A 19,113-nucleotide genomic window follows, 5' to 3' on the forward strand; every position below is an offset into this window, starting at 1 on the left:
AAAGAGCTTGAACACACTGCCCACTTGGACAAGCACGAACAAACAAACTTTGCACTCCTAAAGTTATATGCATGCTCGCAGTAGAACTTTTCAACCACTTCCTGTTGTCCTTGAAAGCAAAATGTAGGGGGAGGGATATTTAAGGCTGGGCCGACAATTCCTCAAAACACACATACACACACACACACACACACACACACACCCACACGCAGATGTGTTTGTGAAGTTTGGTGCAGAAACGGGGTCTCAAAAGGCTGGCTCAATAACCACCATGTGGTTCACACGCAACACGTATGCGTCTTAAACATCAACATTAGAACGTAAACAGCCGCCACACAGAAGCACACCGACAGGCCCGAAGAATGTGCACATGTTGTGCAGCTTTAAGAGATAGATGACACGCCCCCAGACTTCTCCACTCCGCAACCAGAGTAAACTGGTTTGAGGCATTCTCTCAGCCAAGCCCTAAGCCCTGGCCCTGATTCACTACGAGTCTCCGTGCAAACACACAGAAACTTCACCGCGGGTTCCACAAACAGCAACACAAGCACACGGGCCATAAATCCAACAAGCGTTACGTGGACAAAATTGAGCGCGAGGCCGCGAGGTGAGACTTGTCCGTAAAGTTTCTGAAACTATTCTGAAAATTTTAAAAGGGTCCCTGTTGCTGAGAAGTCATGATGAGACGACTTGAGAATGAGAATGTGTACACGGGGGCCAAACAAATGCGTATGAACAAAGACTACGGCGAGTGAGACCCAGAGGAGAGGAGGTTAACGCACGTGCACACACATGTACACGTTCACTTACGACAGAGGCAGAAACAACCCGGTCTGGACATGAGATAAAGAGATAACAAGATTAGTCGTGTCCTGTTTCACTGCATGGCCTTGTTCTCTGTACCAAACGGGGCCAAACGAGGACAGGCGTTTGATTAATATACCCTGGTTTTTTTTTTTTTTCACTTCTTGTTTACGCCACGGAGGAACATGTTGACATATTGACTCTGGAATGTGCCACACTGCACTTTCCCATCCTTCAAAATGTATATCAGGACCTTGTGTTGTTTCTCAATGTCTCGTTTGAACTGCAGTTGGCATGGAAAAGTTGTGTGCTAATACAACTGACAGACCTGCATGCTTTTGGTGTGTGTATTTCAGCGCAGCCGAAAAGAGGAAAACACACACAAGCCTATTAGATAATTCGAGGGTAATTCAAACACTTTTAACACACACAAATATTCCCAAACCATACCCCAATTTCCTGACATTGAGTTTCCCCCTCCTGTTTCCTGGAAGGGTTCTGATTCTCCACTAAAATCTCACGAATTGGGTATGCGATGCGAGTCGACGAGCTTTGCAGCCATCAAACCAACAGACTTTCATGTTTACACCAATAGATAGCATTAGGGAAGTTTCTAATTTCTAATTCTAATCTGAAATTAAAAATGTGACATAATCAGACCACTACTGCAGAGCAACCTTGCTGTAAGTTGACTGTATATTATTACGTGAGGATGAGGAAGCTTTATTTTGGACTGGGGTACATCTTTATTTAGCATCCAAACAGAGGCCTTCAACAAAGTTGCACTTTGTGCGCACTGGACGTCTGCAAGTATATTTAGTGCTGAGGGTGTTTATACTGGGAAGCAGCAGCATTTATGACGAGTATTACACATGATGAGATGACAACATCAAGGTCGCTATCTTGCCCTATACTTGCTGCTAATAAACCTGCCGTGTGTTTTACTGCACTGCGGTGAAGTTGTCAATTTTACAAGATGAAATGGGTTTTATGAGGCTGGCCCCCTTAATTATGCAGTCAGTGTGTGTGTGTGTGTGTGGGTGGTGTCAGAGATTGGTTTGTAAATGAGACGTTTCACATTTTAGTCATTTTCAGTTCAGACCAATCTTATTCATATACATCTAATTCGAAAAAGTGGATTCTTTTATTTGAAGGAATTCCAACATTTGGGCAAAATATAATTCATTTTGCGTACCAGTATGTATCGGTATGTATCATTTTAGGGCTGCAGCTACAGTTGATCAAAGCGCTGCAACAATTAATCAACAACTAATTGACCAATTAACTGACAACTGTTTTGATAATCGATTAATCATTTAGAGACCTTGTTTAACTTACAATTTTTCAAATACTCTGTAAAAACTCTGATTTCTGTAGACTTCCATGAAAGCCGGCTGATTATCTTTCTGTTTCATCAAAATAAGACATTTGCAAGCTTCTGCTTTTATCTTTGAAAATTGTGCTTTTTGCATTTTTGCCCATTTCCTTAAAATTTATGGTCCAAACCAGTAATCATTATCAACACGTGCACCTCAAATACACTTCTGTTGAAGATGAAATGTTTTGACGTATGAGAAAGGTATTTCTGTTTTTTATTTTGGTTCGTCTGAATCATTACTTCATTCCATTCTGTTGTAAAGTTACTAAAAATAATAAAGGGCAAAGTATTGTAAAATCGTCAAACGTTTTGCCCGTAATTCACATTTTTGTTGTAAGCATTACAAAAAAAAAGTTTATTCATGATATAGTTTTTAAAAGAATTGGCCAATTAATCAGTTATCTGAATGGTTTTCTGCCAAATAACAGAACTAGCATCGGCCTGACTAAATCCCTATTGGCCGGGCTTTGCATTTTCATAAGTCTGTGTTGCTCTAAGGCACTTGGCAGAGAACATGATGCTCCCCAGGGAGATTCTGTACTAAGTGGTGCTACAGTATGGTGTGTCCGTGTTGGTGTTTCGTTAGCCCCCACCGCATTCGTCTGGCAATGCTGAGGCCCTTTGCTGTTGTTGGGGAGGAGACAGGCCCTTCGCTCTATATTTAACACCACACCTCTGCTCATATTACCGGCCTTGCAGAAATCCCTGGGACATGCTGGATTTATAGCTTATTGTATTGTAGTTTAAGCCCACTTAACTTTGAATTTAGGCCAACTGCAACAGAGGCACACAGACCTCATGTTTATATGGTGTTGTTTATATATATATATATATATATATATATATATATATATATATATATGTATATATATGCATATATATATGTGTGTATATATATATATGTATATATATATATATACTAACACATATATACACATATATATACATACATATATATATACATACATATATATCTGTATATACATCTACACACACATACATAGATAAATACACACACCCACACACGCACACACGCACACACCCCCAGCCACACGCGCACACACACACACCCACACACACATAAGCCTTAGACTTATTCCTTCCCAGTCATTCATAGCTTGACCAGTATTTTATTACATTTACACTGCCAACTCTTGGTCAATATTACATATTAGAGCTTATCATTCACCTTTCAAGGCCTGTGTACAAAGGGATCATTTTCATGTTGCTGTACACAAACAAATATAACACACATCAGCACTTGTGATACACACACCATAAATAGAGCTTTATGTTTCCAGTCATTATTTTTTTTCTTACTACAGTACGTACGTCCTCAACAAGATTCAAGTACGGCGAAGAGTGGAACAAAGTAGAGTGTTAAGAAAGGCTGAGAGATATGAGCTCCAAAACCACAAGAGCTCTGTTTGCATATGTTCTTCTATTTGACAATGTATTGTCCTTTTCCTTTTTCTTTAGCATTGGAAACGACTTTCGTTTGGCTGTTTGATTGTGTGCACTTTATATCAGCCAGTCAGTGTGTGTCGTCATCTAAGGCAGTCTCAAATAAGGATTTGTAAAAAACTTGACCTGTTTTTACCACTGGTACCATAAAGCCCGGCAGGGAAAATGAGGTAATGTAGTGACAACTGAAACCGGGTGGTGTTGATGGCCGACAGCTGCCCACCCCCCCGCCACATACATGCCCTCTATTAATAGCACACTTCTCTCAGTTCCCATCTTACTGCTTCAACACTGTTGTATTATGTAATCTCCTGCGTCCTCTTGCCTCTCCTTTTCTTGCTCTGTATGTGTGCGTGTGGCAATGACAAGCAGTAGGCAGACAACCCCAGAACTCCCTTCTCCTCCATTGCGCACCCCCCCCCCCGCCAGTTCATGACTGGTGCTCTGACTATGATCCTGTTTTGTATTTCTCATATTGCCCTTGGTGAGCATCAGGTGATATTTTCGAGGCATATGCGTGCCATTCATGTGCATACTTATAAGTCCGTCATTGTTGCACAGTTCACGCACACACACACTAGGCCTTATGTAAGTCCCAGGGCCGCGAGCCCCCTGGAGAGGAAGAGGCTGTTGCAAGCAGGAGCTGTGTCACTTTAATGCAGGCCGTTGAGTGTAATGACTATTCAGTCCAAGGATAAAAAGACCACTCTTTCGCTTGCTCTTGATCCTCAAATGCAATCTGTGCCTCTGGGTAGAGCACAAACAACCACTGGGCTTTGTGAATAATGGAAAATTGGTGGCAAAAAAACAACAAAAACACATGATTTCCTCTGTGGGGTGTCCCCATTTCTGAACTTTCTGTGATGAACTATATGATTACATATTCACACCGATTTGCCAGACATGCTCAAGGATTTCTGTGAGAAGATGCTGACTCGGCTAGGGTTGCAGTGTACGGTGATAAAACAGTACAGCGATACTTTGCCATAAAAAAAACAATATGATACCAGTCTTTTTAGAGCCTCTATTCTGAAGAGTTTGGCTGTCTGCAATTTGACTGATGCAGTATATATGAGCTGAAATATGTGCCACCGGAAACTGAATTTTAATCATTTATATTTGAATTTGAAACGCTAAACTTGAATATTTGTAATGAAAAACTACTAGATTTACAGAAATTGAATTTGTATTGTTTAATTTGAATCCTGGTCGCTACGCATTTACGTGATAAAAAACATGAGCAGACCAAGTGCAGCCTGGCTATTCCGAATGAACCTGTTCATGTTCATGTTCTGTTCTGGATGCCTTCTGTCTTCAGCTTAAATGTGCAGTGACGTTGCTTATGCACTTTAAATTAGCAGCATCTTACCAGATGTTGTCTCTTGCTGAGTTGTCATGTTTCCGAGGTTCATGAATGCATCGTACGGCAAGCGAGTGGAACAGCGGAGAAAGAAGAGCGCGAGCAGTTGTACTTGGATGAATAAAAACGTGATAGTTAAACTACGTCTGACGGCGTGTTCCTGGAAGACGCTACAATATGATAAATCTCGCTATTTAAATTGGACGTTTTGGGCTAAAAAGACTGCCTGCTTCCTCGTCTAAGAAACATTCACAGTCGGATGATGCCGTGCATGTTAGACGTTCTAGCCGCAACATAGCTGCCGATTTCATGTAGTAATGTCGACACACAACTTTTGGACTTATCCACGCATCTTTCCCCATCGGCGATGGGGAACAGGAAAGCCATAATGTTCCCAAACAGGAGACCGCAGTGTACGCGGGGACCTTCGAGCTCTGGCTCTTTTCTGGCTCTCTCTTTTGCGCCGCCACTCTCGTCTCCCGCATGCAACAGTCAGCGTCCGTGCGTAAGTTTGCGCTAATAAGTGGACCGAACCGAACGCAAGTGGACCGAACCGAACATGCCATACCAAAACGTATTAATACACCCACGTGTACCGTTACACCCCTGATAAGTATATGGTTAAACATGTATCAACAAAGTAAAGAGTTGGATTTTTATTTTTTTAACCTCAATATTTTTCCTTTTACTGAAAATGTATATTTGCTCCAAATATCGGTTATCTGCCTCTTTGATTACTAATAATCAGTATCAGTCATAAAAAAACATAGTGGTCTATCTCTAGTTTCTACAATTGATCAGCAACCAAAAGCTGATTTGGGGCGAATACCCTTTTAAGCACCTTTCCTCTTGCGCGCTCAGGAGGCTGGACTAAGGACTAGCGCCCCGTGAAGGTGAGACATCATATTAGACGTTTCAATTCAATGAACTGTTTCACGGTTACACAAGTGGTTGTGTCAGAGGTCTAGACAGGAGAATCGCCGCACCTTGAGAGTGCGTAAGAAAGGCGCGTAAGGAAGTGACTTCAACGCGAATGGGAGAACATACCCCATAGTGTTTGTAGTGAGCCAGATAAGTCAACCCACATTTTCCTCTCTTCTTGTCAAATCACTGTATCTACAGTATAACTATGTTAAAGCAAATCAAAGCGCTTTCGGAAAGACTGAGATTGTGCTTGTTAAATGTATATTTAGGGGCAAGCAGATGGAACTGAACCGAGAGATTATGTCACCAAATAAGCCCTCTGAATAGATGCAAGCGCGGAGGATATTTCACAACTTTGTTATGAATTTCACAAGCCAAGAGACAGATAGAAACCAAAGTGAATCATAAAACAGGCTTGCTGCCATTTTTTAAGAGCTAAAATGGCACAGAGCCGCAAACACAGTGCTTTACTCTGAAGCACTTCTTTTGCTTCTCATTCTTCCCACTCCCACTCTTGCCTGTGCATGAGATTTGCCCTTTTGCAATCCCAAACCAGAGCAGGCCTTTCCTGTGCTTTGTGAATGCAAACCAGAGCTGCTCCAAAGCCACTCAACTCTGGTGAAGCCAAATCTGCAGAGCCAACCAGACAGACAAACTTAGGATCCTTTTTTTGTGAAGAGAATGTGAGGGAAGCTCAAACACAAAGGTCAGAAAAGAAATAAGGACAAACTCTTGAGATGACTCAGTCCCTCACAGTTATGGCAAAAAAACATTTGGTTACAGATGAAATCTTTGACCATAAATCTGGTCCTTGTGATGCCGTTAAAGTACGGTAGAATGTTGCACATTCTCCCCTTGCTTTCATGGGGTTTCTGCGGGTATGCTGGCTTCCTCACACACAAGCATGCATGCTAAGTTCAGTGAAGACTTGTACTCAAGCGTCACCAACATGTCGCTTGCAAACTACCGGTAGCTTGTAAGAGGAGTCAAAAGAGAACAACAATATTTCCTGTTTGATTTGTCAGTTGGTACAAAATTCTAAATTCTCATCCAACCAAAATCACAGGTGCCCTGCCCCCTCCCATAATTCAACTACTCTATGTCACCTACCTGTCAATCAAACATATGGTTGAATACACACAAATTCAGTATCAGATATTTTATCTTTCAAAGTGGTCAAGATGCTGCATGTATATGCTTGCTGGGGATTATTAGAGTTTTTATACAGGAAAACCTTTTGTTTAAAGTAATAAAATGAACATACAGGGGTATATAACATCTTCATATATATGATTGGTGAATTGAAGTTACAGTATTTTATGCAATATAAGTTCTATATTACTGTTTTTGAATGTGCTATGTGCAAAACAATCATATTCCCTTGTATACTGAAAATTAGCAATGTTAATAAATCCAATGCTAAACATGAGTAACTCACCAGGACTTTTAGTGTGTAACAGTAGCTCGCAGAAGATAAAAGTCTTGAGCGACTACTAGTCCATCTTACCCACAGTCAACTAGGATAGGCTCACGACACAAATGTGGAAAAGCGGGATAGAAAATGGATGAACAGATGGATGTCGTTTTAGGTTATTTCATTACATGATCATAAACGTCTTTCTGTATCAATCAAAATAGTCACTCCCTCCTCATGCTCAGTCAGACTAAAACCTCTACATTGGGTAGCTATGTTTGATACCACTTTTTTCATCACACGCAGACACACAGTCATGGATGCAAGGCGATCTCCAATTGCCAACCTCACATGCACGGCCGACCACATGATCTGCAAGGGGAGATCTTGCAGTTTACCTGACAATGTCAGGCACAGACCCCAGCAAGTCCATTTCTGTTTGCGCAATGTCAAGCACGGCGTACTCGGATGTATTGTGCTCCGACCGCCCTGATTGTAATGCAAATAAGGGATGCCACCTTTTGATTTGCCGGCGAAAGGCTACTTCCATCCCACAATGATGCAAACGGCCCGTTACACCCAATTCTACCTGTGCAAAGTCTAGCAAAATACCAAAAGAGAGAGAGAGAACTCCACCCATGCGCGCAATTAGACTACGCTCTGTGCTCGGCTTAAGATGAGACCAAAAATAGGGCCCTTATTGTTAAGCACAACATTATGAAGTTGGAAAATAAGGCTGGGTGACATGGCTGAAAAAATCTCACAATGAAAGTATTTCTTATCAGCCAATACTGATGAATATAAAAAAAAAGTTAACCTATTAAAAAATATTAAATGAATTAAAGTTGAAATACAATAAAATACAACAATCAAGATGAGAAATTGCATTCATGTCAAAAATAAATACACAAGTACAAATACAAGGGCATGGGCCAACAATTAGGTTCTGAAGGTATGATAACCGTCACGGCATCACGGCATCACGGTATTAAAATGACAGCTTCAAAATGTCCTTTTTTGAAATTGTTTAAATAAAAAAAATATTTTTCCTTTGAACACTATTTATGTTTAGACAAAATATAGAATATTTGGTACATTAAGAAACATGTACCATGTTAAGTTTAAATAAATGAATGCTAACATTCTTCATCTGTTGTAATTCTTCTTAGCAAGTGAGTGTCCGGTCACTGGTGAGCTATTTTTTATTTATTTATTGTTATTATTATTATTTTTAGAATGGGGGACACAGTGGCACCTACACATGTACAGGTTGTTGTTGTTTTTTTAAAGACAATGCAAAGGCACCCGTGTAACTCTAACTTCCGTGTGAAGGCAAAACAAACTCGAGGGAAACAAAAAACGGTCGGACTTTGTTTCCTGACTTGTGTTAAATAAACACATAATAGAAGATCATATAAAGGCTTGTATCAAGGTTTTCAATTTTCAATTTTTAAATCAGGAACAGGAGATGCCTCGTTCCAGTTCAATGGAGACAGCAGGACTGCTTCCTCATGGATGTGCCTTTCAACACGTGAATATCTGAGACCTGCGTGTGTGTGTGTTGACATCTTGAAACGTGTCAAAAATAAATGCGCGTCCGCTGATCCACAAACGCACGTTCGAGAGTTCACATGCAGGATGAAATATTTTCAAATGATAAGTCATGATACATGCACACAAATTTTTTTTAAAAAACATGGGTAAATTGCGCATATATTTGTGGATCTGAAAAACAAGTGAAAATCCTGAATGTATTTGTGTGAAAAATGTGGACACAAATCTCTCCCCATAGATACCTGGTATCAGTTCTTCGCCATCCCTACCTGTTGGATACTGATGAAGAAATAAAACACTGTTTCCATCCCAAAACTTTTTTTTCTCTGCATGAATCTTCACAGTGTGACCTCTCTATATATTAGATGCATTCTGACGCACGATGGGAGTTGGGAAAAGTCAAATGGTGAAATTGCTTCTTTGTCACTTGAGCAAGCCAATGTCTGAACTGTTAATACGACAAATTGATGCAATAAAAAATGGAAACACAATTTATGATGGTGTGAATCAGGGATAGACATCTGAGTAGATACAGCTGTAAAATGTACCTGCAGCCTACTGGTAGCTATTATTGTTCTTATTGTTATTATTGTAATGTGATGGCTACATCTTTGCAAAAGGAGTGTTTTGTTGGACAAAACGAAATAATCCTGACGTGTTTTCATTAAAAGAATCATAAAAACTGGGCGAGGACCAGACTGGGGCAGACTGAGTTTGGCACTCACAGTTGGCCGGACTTTGTTGAGCTATGCGAGAAAACTGTTTTGTGCCTCTCCACATTCAAGACTCAACCATCAGTCAAGTGCTGCTGTCTGTGAGACTGTTGTTAAACCAACAGAAAGCATCTGTGGAACAGTATGAGATTGATGAAGGACATTATGTAGATTTTGGGGAAGATAATGAGAATGATGTAGTGTTTTGTTTCAAATTCCTACCCCAGGTTTGAACACACATGGGAGTTAACATTGCAACTTTCTGCCAAACAACTATGACCAGAGTTTAGGGAAGAAAAAATAAGCAGGCATTGGAAGAAAAACCATCTTGCTATGATACAAAAACCTACATATTTTTTTTCCTTTAACAGTTCTTAATCCAGATAAGACAATTGAGAACATTTTCTCATTTGCAATGTTGACCCGGCTGCAGACAGCAGAGTCACTGTGGACCTACATGTTAAAACATGATTAATTTGATTTATCAAACAGATCCATACTGTTACCACCACCTATAATAATAATCACTTGTGACTTTGCCATTTATACGTAAAGACATGTAAAGCCCCTGACTGAGGCAGCTACCACCAGAACAAGTGTTGTAATGTTGTTTGGACAGGTGATGGTTAGAGTCAGAAACTAAAAACAGACCCGATCTTAAATAGAAAACTGCAATCAATTCACTAAGCCAAGCATGTAATAGATTGAAAGTCCATGGCACTGCAGGTCCAAGTGCAGGTGTGTCATTCACCCCATGAAACCAATCAGAGTCAGGAACAGCTGTTGTTGGTCCACATTAAATGCACAGTAAATAACTCCTTACCAACTAAAATACAAGATAAATTGTCATTAACCAATGAATATCCTCATTTTTACTTCTGAACTCACACTGCAGTAGGTGCAATGCTATTGTTATGGCTGACATCATAAGTTGATGAAGGTTAAATAAATGCTCAGTAAAATAAAAAAAATTAAAAATTAAAAAATGTTTGCATCAGGCTATCGTTTTGCACTCGAACCAGGCGCCAGCTAATCCAACTCGTCCCTGTAGATGAGACCACGCATGCTTCACATGGTAAAACTAAGGACCAAATATCAAATCATGCTAGGAACAATTCTATCAAAATGATTAGACATGTTTTCAAATAAAATGTAATTTCAGAAATTTATGGTGTTTTAATTGTTTTATGAATAGATTTGTAGAAGGTCACTCTTGCATCAGACCAAGCGCATGAATTAGGGTGTGCTTCCATGGCGCCTGTATCTACTGTACACAAAGAAAAACACAATAAAAATGTGAATATTTGCATGGCTGGATTAAAACCAAGAGTGGGTGGAAGTGGCTACAATAGAGGGACAATTACCACATTGTGAAAAGTCCTTGGAAGAGCAACAAGTGGCTGTGGGGTTATTTGGACAGTGAGCAGCACTTGGTCTGGCACACACATTGCTTTGTGCAATGGCATTGTGCTGACGTTTTATTCGTCTCATGGGCTGCTTGAAATCTTTTGTGTTTAGCACTCTAAGAACTGGCTTGACTTGTAGTCTTGGAAGCATAAGGCGTGTCTAGCCCATTTTTGGGGTTGGTAAAGCGCCCCTAAAGAGAATCCAAGCACCTCCCCAAATTTTAGAGATCTTTTATTTTTTACTGTGCGTTCTTTTTCACAAGATAGAAATTTGTAAAACCTATACAGTACTTGTCTCAAACTTAATAGTTTAACAACAAAAATGCAATACACCCCCTTTTGCCTAAAAATGATTTGATCCACCTCACCCCTCCCACGTGTTGAGTGCCAACAGAGCATGTGTGCATGGAGCTGTCAGTACCTTCCTGTCATATAGAGTGAATGTGTAAGAGTACCTTTAGCAGAATGCATGTCAAATTTATTAGCTTCTACAACTCAATACCAGCACATTATTATCATTACCTGGCCACTTTTTTTTGCTACATTTACTGTTTAACCAAGTTGCTGGGTAGGACTGAGCACAAGTTTTTTTCCCAGTTAGGAAATGTTACTAGTGGTCCTACCGTAGAGCTATCACTGTCCTTTTTGATAAGAATGAGACAAGCTTCTGCGATGTGTATGTGTTAATATTAAAGCCTATAGTGCTTCAGTTGTCTTGCTAACGTTTGTGTGTGTGGGTGTACATGCGCGTGTGTATACAGACTGACAGGTAGCCCCACTGATATAAGATCGTTTCCCGGCAAACAAGAGCCAAGTTCATGTAAGAGTGTTAAGGCCTACATAGATCAATCCGACGTTGGCCAACTGTGACCGACGCTTACCATCTATGGCGTCGGGCCGGCTGTCGACATGTCAAGCTGGAAGAATACACCGCAACGACAGACAGCGACGCTGACCATTAAAGTACCTTCTGCGCATGCGTGAGATGTAATACCCTTCCATACTATTGGCGGCGGTAGTCACTATTCCTCATGTTTAGAAAAAACAAACCGGAAAGCTATTGGCCGGGGCGGATTATAAAAACGTAAACAATGCATTCAGCTATATTTTTCGCTCACGATGAACTCCCAGGCGAAGTAAACGCTCACGTTCTTGACAGAGTATCGTAAAATACTTACATTGTCAACCCTCGCTCTTGTACTTGTCAGAAGATTTAGCCGGCAAAGGCGTGCGCACTGTTTATCCGCATTTGTCACTTCAGGTTCGTGCTCATGTGCTGATTTGCGAGCTAACAGCCAATCAGAGTGACCAAATGTCACAACTCACGATGCCGATTCAACATGCTGAAACGCCTACCAGAAGCTTCCTGACGGTCTCTGACGCTACAACGTTGGTCACTACAACAATCAGAAGGCACAATACGCCCCCCCAACGCTTTCTGACCACCGACGTCGGATTGGTGTATCTAGGCCTTTAGATCAAATGAATGATTTATGTTGGATCAACCTATCAGTTTTTGTCATATTGGATATAAAAGGCATTGCTTGGTGCCTTTTGGTTGATGGTACAGAGAGAGTAAGACAGGACTACACTAGATTATTAGTATTCCGTTTCTTATTATTTTGTAGCCCACGTAGACCTCTCTGTAGCACCCCTGAATTCAAGATCCTAGAATTGGCCCTGCTTTGAAGTTAGTAGATACGCAACAGACTTTCAGGACTTCTAACACAATATTGCCTGACTTTGCCTTCTGTGTGGATTGTCCTTCTAAATGCCTTCAAAGAGTTCATGACTTGACCACAGTGGACACTCTAATGGGTTGAAATGAAACACGGAGGATGTAAAGCCAGAAACTAACTCCTCCCCTAAAATGTTTGCCATTCCAGACAGACAAGTCACATAGCACAAATGTAGCAAAGACACGCCACACTATGTACTGTATATAGCATGCACATGTGCAAAGCGGTGCTCGTGTGTGGTCATGACCGGAGTGTAAATATATCTGAGTCAAATCTGAGTCAGCATTACGTCGCAAATTCTCGAATGGAACAGCCCATGGGGTGAGGGCAGGAGAGTGTCTTAGGAAGCCGCTGCTGAATGATATCTCGCTCACAGACTGACACACTGAATGTGTGAAAAAGAGAAACATGACAGCAGAAAGTGAAAAGGACCTGACGAGCTGCTGACTGATAATCTACTTCTGTCCTCTTGCAACCTGCTTATTAGAGCACATCAAAGAACTCTTCTTGCCCACTCTGTTGTTTAAATCGCAGTAAAAAAATAGAGTGGTACCTCAACTTACGAGTGAGCGGACTTCTGATGATCAGTTGATATTTTGTCTTAGAATGAGGGAGTTCCATATCCAATTGATGTTTTTACATAAAACAGAGACAATTACATGCCGTGTATTTAACCAAGCCACATAAATGACAATAGTCTGTTGGCTTAATGTTAATGCACAATGCAAAATGCCATCGTATTGCATCAGTTATAACCCTTCAAGCAAGAGATATTTGATCACAAATGTTGCAGTAAAGGATGTAATATAATAGTCACACCTACAAGCATATATTCTTTATCTACTGCAAAAAAATGACAATTACGGCAGATCATTGAATGACATATCTGTGAAAATCTTCTTTGAATAATATTTACGTCTGTATTACAAGCCCCCCTAGTGGGGGGAAACCCAAAGAAGTACAATAAAATCATGGAGCACAAACATTTTAATTATTTACATTGTATATCATTATGTTATGAAATGCGCTATATAAATAAAATTGTATTGTATTGTTATTACTTACTGTATGTTTTTATAAAGTAAAATACTGTAGGGTGCTTTTTTGATTAAAAAAACAAACATTTGAGGGGCTACAAGAGATTGTCATTTCCATCCGTTTCAATGGGGAAAGACAATTTGAAAAAACATTTTAAGTTAAAAGCATGTTCACGGATCGAATTAAACAACTACATCAAAGCATCACTGTGCTGTGTTTTCTACCAATGAGCCTCCACTGTGGCTTTTGCAAACCCACAAAGGAATCAAATTTTTTTTTAAAAAGTACCGGTAACTTAGTTTGCATAACAAGGTAATGTTGCATTTTAGCTTCGTTGGAAATGGATTTCGACACGTTGCAACAAGCACACAGCAAAACAATTAACTTTGGGCACAAACTTTAAAAGCGCAAATCTTTTGCATCTTTGCCTTGATATTCAATTTCTTAAGAGGGTGGCAGAAATACACAGTTTTCTTTTCTTTTGGGAAAAACATGTTTCTCAGAAGGAGACTCGCATTGTTCAGGGAGATTCATCTCCTCTGGATTTGCGTTGGATTTAACCAGCTCCACCTTTAGACAAAGAAGTAGGACGCTGGGGGCCACGAGAAATGGGGCGAAGGACATATGGAACAGACAAAAGGCACCTGGAAGGGGCGGAAAGAGCATTTCACAAAGCAGAAAAGGTTTTCAAACCAAAATCCAGAAAGAAGGCGTCTTGAATTGTCGGTTCAGTGCATAATCCATGATGTTGTCTTTTTTGCAATGGAAAAATCTTTTTAGAATAACTTAACTTTTTTGTTGCAAACTTTTATTACAAATGAAGAAGGACGGAAGAGTGACAATATTTGCATGAGATTAAGAGAAGCCAAATGTCAGTGGTCAGGAGGAGTAAAATGGGCCAAAGAACAAATTCTGGTTGGTATGTAGACCAACGGCACTGAGGCAAAAATGGCCTTACATAAGTGTGGGTGAGCCTGTTTCCTTCCCTCTGGATCTTTTTTTTTTCTTGCCTGTCTCACGGGCCCATAAACACCAACTCACTCTGTGAAGACGTATATGGTGTGATGTCTAATCGATGCATATTTTCTTAGAATTGTGCCTGTGCAGCACACTTTTTGCGGAAAACATTCCTCCTCGCCTCCTACTCTTCTCCCGAATCAAATTGATTTCTCCTCCACACAGCGTAGCTGCCAATGATGAACGGTTGATCGCCACACGACAATACAGCGTCGCCTAGTAGCAAGACACCCTCATTAGAATAACCAATGACTCAAAAATAGTGATTCCCAACTAGGGTGCCGTGGCAAATCCAATTTCACCTAATTTCTTCAAATGCTATTAATTCATTTTGAGTTTGCAGTTGTTCGTCTATCTATACCGTCAATGTGTAGTCAACCCAAAAGTATTTTTTGTCTATGCAAGCCCACTAGTTGAAACAAGGCATTCTGATAAATGTTGCGTTTGTGGAATAAGAGTTAATCCACCCCTTTTTAGCCATCTCAGGGGGCGGCCATTTTGTCACTTCTGTCGACTGAAAATGACATCAAAACCACTCAGGGCTCAGGTAGTAAATCAATACTACAACATTGTCACTTTAAATCGCAGCTTTCTGAAATTTTCGGCTCTTTTCCGGTGTCAATTGTATATAGTGTTTTATGTAAATTGATTGTCTTCATTATTTATATTTTATTTATATTTATATATAATTCATATCTATATTTATTAATACATGTATCACAGCCTTTTATTGTTTTTGTTCTATTTATTGTGTTGTCTGTAAAGTGCTTTGTTACAGCTCTAGCTGTTATGAAATGCGCTGTATAAATAAAATTGTACTGTATTGTATAAATAATAATCATTTTTAATAATCGTGATGTCAATATCAATCAAAATAATCTCAATTATTTTATTTTTTTCGTAATCGCCCACCTCTATTGATAACATGTCAGAAAACGGACAAATATGTTGATAATTGTTTTACAAAGTACAAAGTAGAAGCAAATGTTTCAAAATCTTATTTTGATTAAACAAGTACTCAGTACTAATCAGTCTGCTTTCATGGAGGACTACAGAAATCACAGAAAGTACTGCTTAGAGGCGGAAATAATAATTTGCAAAATTGTATGTTAAACAATGGCTGTAAATAATTATTCGATTATGAAAATAGGTGAGGATTAATTTGATAACCGATTAGTTGTTGATTAATTGATTAATCGTTGCACCTCGTCAGTTATGGTTTGCCGGTGTGGCACGTGACAAACTCTGAGGGTGACCAGCTGGACATGCCCTACTTGCTTCCCCTGTTCAACGCCCACCTTCCCGCATGACTCGGCTCGACCTTTCACCCGTGGCTGTGTCAACGCAAGCTTTAACCCCTCGTAGTCTCGACAGGACATAGAAAAGCCAGAGAAATTCATTCACAAATTCATATTTACAGACAACAATTTGTGCCTGGTTCAAAAAATACAAAAGCAAGTACAATATACAAACGGAAGTAACTATTATAGGCTCCTCTGCTTAAAATGCATGTCGATGGGTGTGGGTTAGACATCCTAGGCAAGTGTGGGGGCGGGTAGCTGTTCCACTGACTCTGACCTTAAGCAACAGGCGGTAATATCTCCTTTGGGAGTAGAGTGGCGGCAGTGGGGTTGTCAAACGGGTTGGGGCGGGGGGGGGTTGAGGCTTGTCAAGCTTCAGCCTGCCAGCCTGGCTCAAAACCGTTGTGGTGATTCTTGCTGGCCTGAGTCAAAGCCTTGCACTGTCATTATGTTCAAGCCAGAGATGCCTATTTGACTCTACCACACACTCCTCACTGCAGTTGCTTACTCTGTCTTGGTCTTTATGCAAAGTCAGCGCTTTCTATTCACTACACAGTGGTGACAGTGTACCTGGGTAAAGACAGATAAGACCTTTAAATTCAAAACAAACTGCCCGCTCCCTGCCCCATTTCACCAGGGTCATTTCTTGCGCACAGAAAACTGTGCTTTGTTCCTTCATCAGCGTGCTGGATCCCACACTGATGAGTATTGACAGGTATAACAGACTGTGCATTATGGTGAGTGACAGCAAGCTTAACAGAGACAGAATGGGGGAAGACTCAGGGACACGGGTGACAAGACAGATGGGAGTGAAAAAGTCGCCGCTGATTTGTGTAGCTGTATTTGTGCTCAAATTCAATGTCAAGTTTCAGAGAATTATACAACAATATGCAAATATGTGTGTTTTTCCTTTTACTGTTATGCACATACAGCGGTGCCTTAGATACAAGTTTAATTCGTTCCGTGACCACACTCTTAACTCAAAACAATGCCACTATAATTGGTTCCAGCCTTCACTGCCAAATAATAATTTTTAAAAAAGTAGTAGCGTGTATTTTAATGAGGAAAAATAACACTCTGTAATATTGCACTTTATAAAAACATACCATAATGACATCACTGACTAGAATTTAAAAGGATGAAAGATTTTGTCACACTGCATCAATTGAATGACCATGTACTGCTCAGTCTGGTGTGCCTGCCATGGTCACTTGGGGGCAGTGTAAGTGACAGACGGGACTATTGTGTATTGAGACATCTCAACTTCTCTCAGCTCATCAGTACAGCACTAATATTCGTTGTTCTATGCAGAGAAAAAATAATATATATATATATATATATATATAGAGAGAGAGAGAGAGAGAGAGAGAGAGAGAGAGAGAGAGAGAGAGGGGGAGAGAGAGAGAGAGAGAGAGAGAGTCTATCTACATGAACGCACCGCAACATAGAATGTATTTTGCATTAGAATTAAGATCGTGCACTGAAAGGCTAAGCTACAGTATTTGTTTGTTTTATATACAAAAGATGTACAGTACATCTCTGCTTTATGTTTAGTTTGACAGTAAACTTTAACTGTGAGTGACGGGAAACAGCTAGAAGCCTCTTTTTTCAACACGTGTCCACTATTTGCCAAATTGTTGCTTGTTGTGACATGATCTGAGTACAATGCTTGTATCTCAAGTCCATGCTGGCAAGTCGAAGCAAAAAAAAAAGAGGGGGGGAGGGAATGGTTGAATGAGAAAGTGGAGTCACTCTCAATGCATCACAATACTTGGAGTTAGCTCAGCAAGCCCAACCGGTAAGACTCTTTAATTATCTCATCCATTGATTCACTAGAATGCATAGCCATCATGAATGGAAGTTTTGTGGTCGTTTATTTTCTTTGTTTCTGCATTTTTATCAGCTTTGACAGCTGGGATGTTGGTTGTTTTCAAAATCTTGTAGATGTGGAATATACAAATAGGGGGGGAAATGCAACATATGTCTGAACTTAAACTATGAATACAGGCTAACTCGGAAATCATTAAAGCGGAAGTCAACCCAAACATTTTTTCCAGAATATGTTCTATGCAGGCCCATTACTTGAAATACAGCATTCTGATTAATATTGTGTTTGTGGAATACAAGTTAAGCAGCAAAATGCACCCACTTTTAGCCATCTCGGGGTGCGGCTATTTTGTCACTTCTGTCGACTGAAGAAGACATCAAAGTTGGTCAAGGCTCAGATAATGACCAAAAACGTCTCACCTGTTTTCTGAAGCCGATTTATAAATCAACAGATTGGCACCAGAAACCTGATGATGATTATACACGTTTACGCCCTCATTCAGCATAATTCAGTATTTATCACCACATTAACCATGTGCCACTCATATAAATGTTCGATTGAAAAAATGACACGCATTCTTCTAAATAATTCAAGTGTAGACATTCATTTTAAGTTAATTGTTTTTCTTGTTATTTTTACAGATGTAAATGTTGATTACATTTATAGAGATAATGTACTCTTTGTCATAGGATGAGGGAAACAATATTTTTAATTATTACTCCGACTTATGTTTTACTGTGCTATGTTTACTGTTGACTTATGACTTGCTTTAAACAAGTAATGACTTGACTTAACATACTTGAAATTTGGTGGCGACTCGACTTGACTTGCTTGATTTTTTTCCGCAGTGACTTGGGACTTGCTTGAGACTTGTTGGTAACGACTCGAGACTTACATGTGACTTGCTCCCACCTCTAATGATTACTATTACCAACAAAGCTTTGACACTGAATACCCCTGAATAGCCATCGAAGCCTCGCCGCGAAAAATAGACTAAAGACGGACTAAAAACAGAAGTCGGATTAAATACATGGGCTTTCGACAATGCTTGGTCCGTCTATTTTAAAATGTTTGCCGTCATTCGTCAATGGTCAGCAAATTGGGTGTCCGTCCTACTCGGATAGACGGACCGGTCCGTCACATAGACGGAATGCCCAGTTCTGAAAAGAGCTT

At 40.1% G+C, this 19,113-nt stretch overlaps 1 protein-coding gene across 1 annotated transcript in view; it reads right to left on the minus strand.

Annotated features, from left to right (window-relative positions):
* The window catches only part of slc2a4rg (SLC2A4 regulator), a 47,677-nt gene that overhangs the window by 18,550 nt on the left and 10,014 nt on the right, over window positions 1-19,113 (minus strand). The gene's annotated exons all lie outside the window — the stretch shown is intronic.

The sequence above is a fragment of the Filicampus tigris genome, chromosome 1, assembly GCF_054856515.1.
Source record: "Filicampus tigris isolate MCC_2025a chromosome 1, RoL_Ftig_1.0, whole genome shotgun sequence".
Taxonomy (NCBI): Eukaryota; Metazoa; Chordata; class Actinopteri; order Syngnathiformes; family Syngnathidae; genus Filicampus; species Filicampus tigris.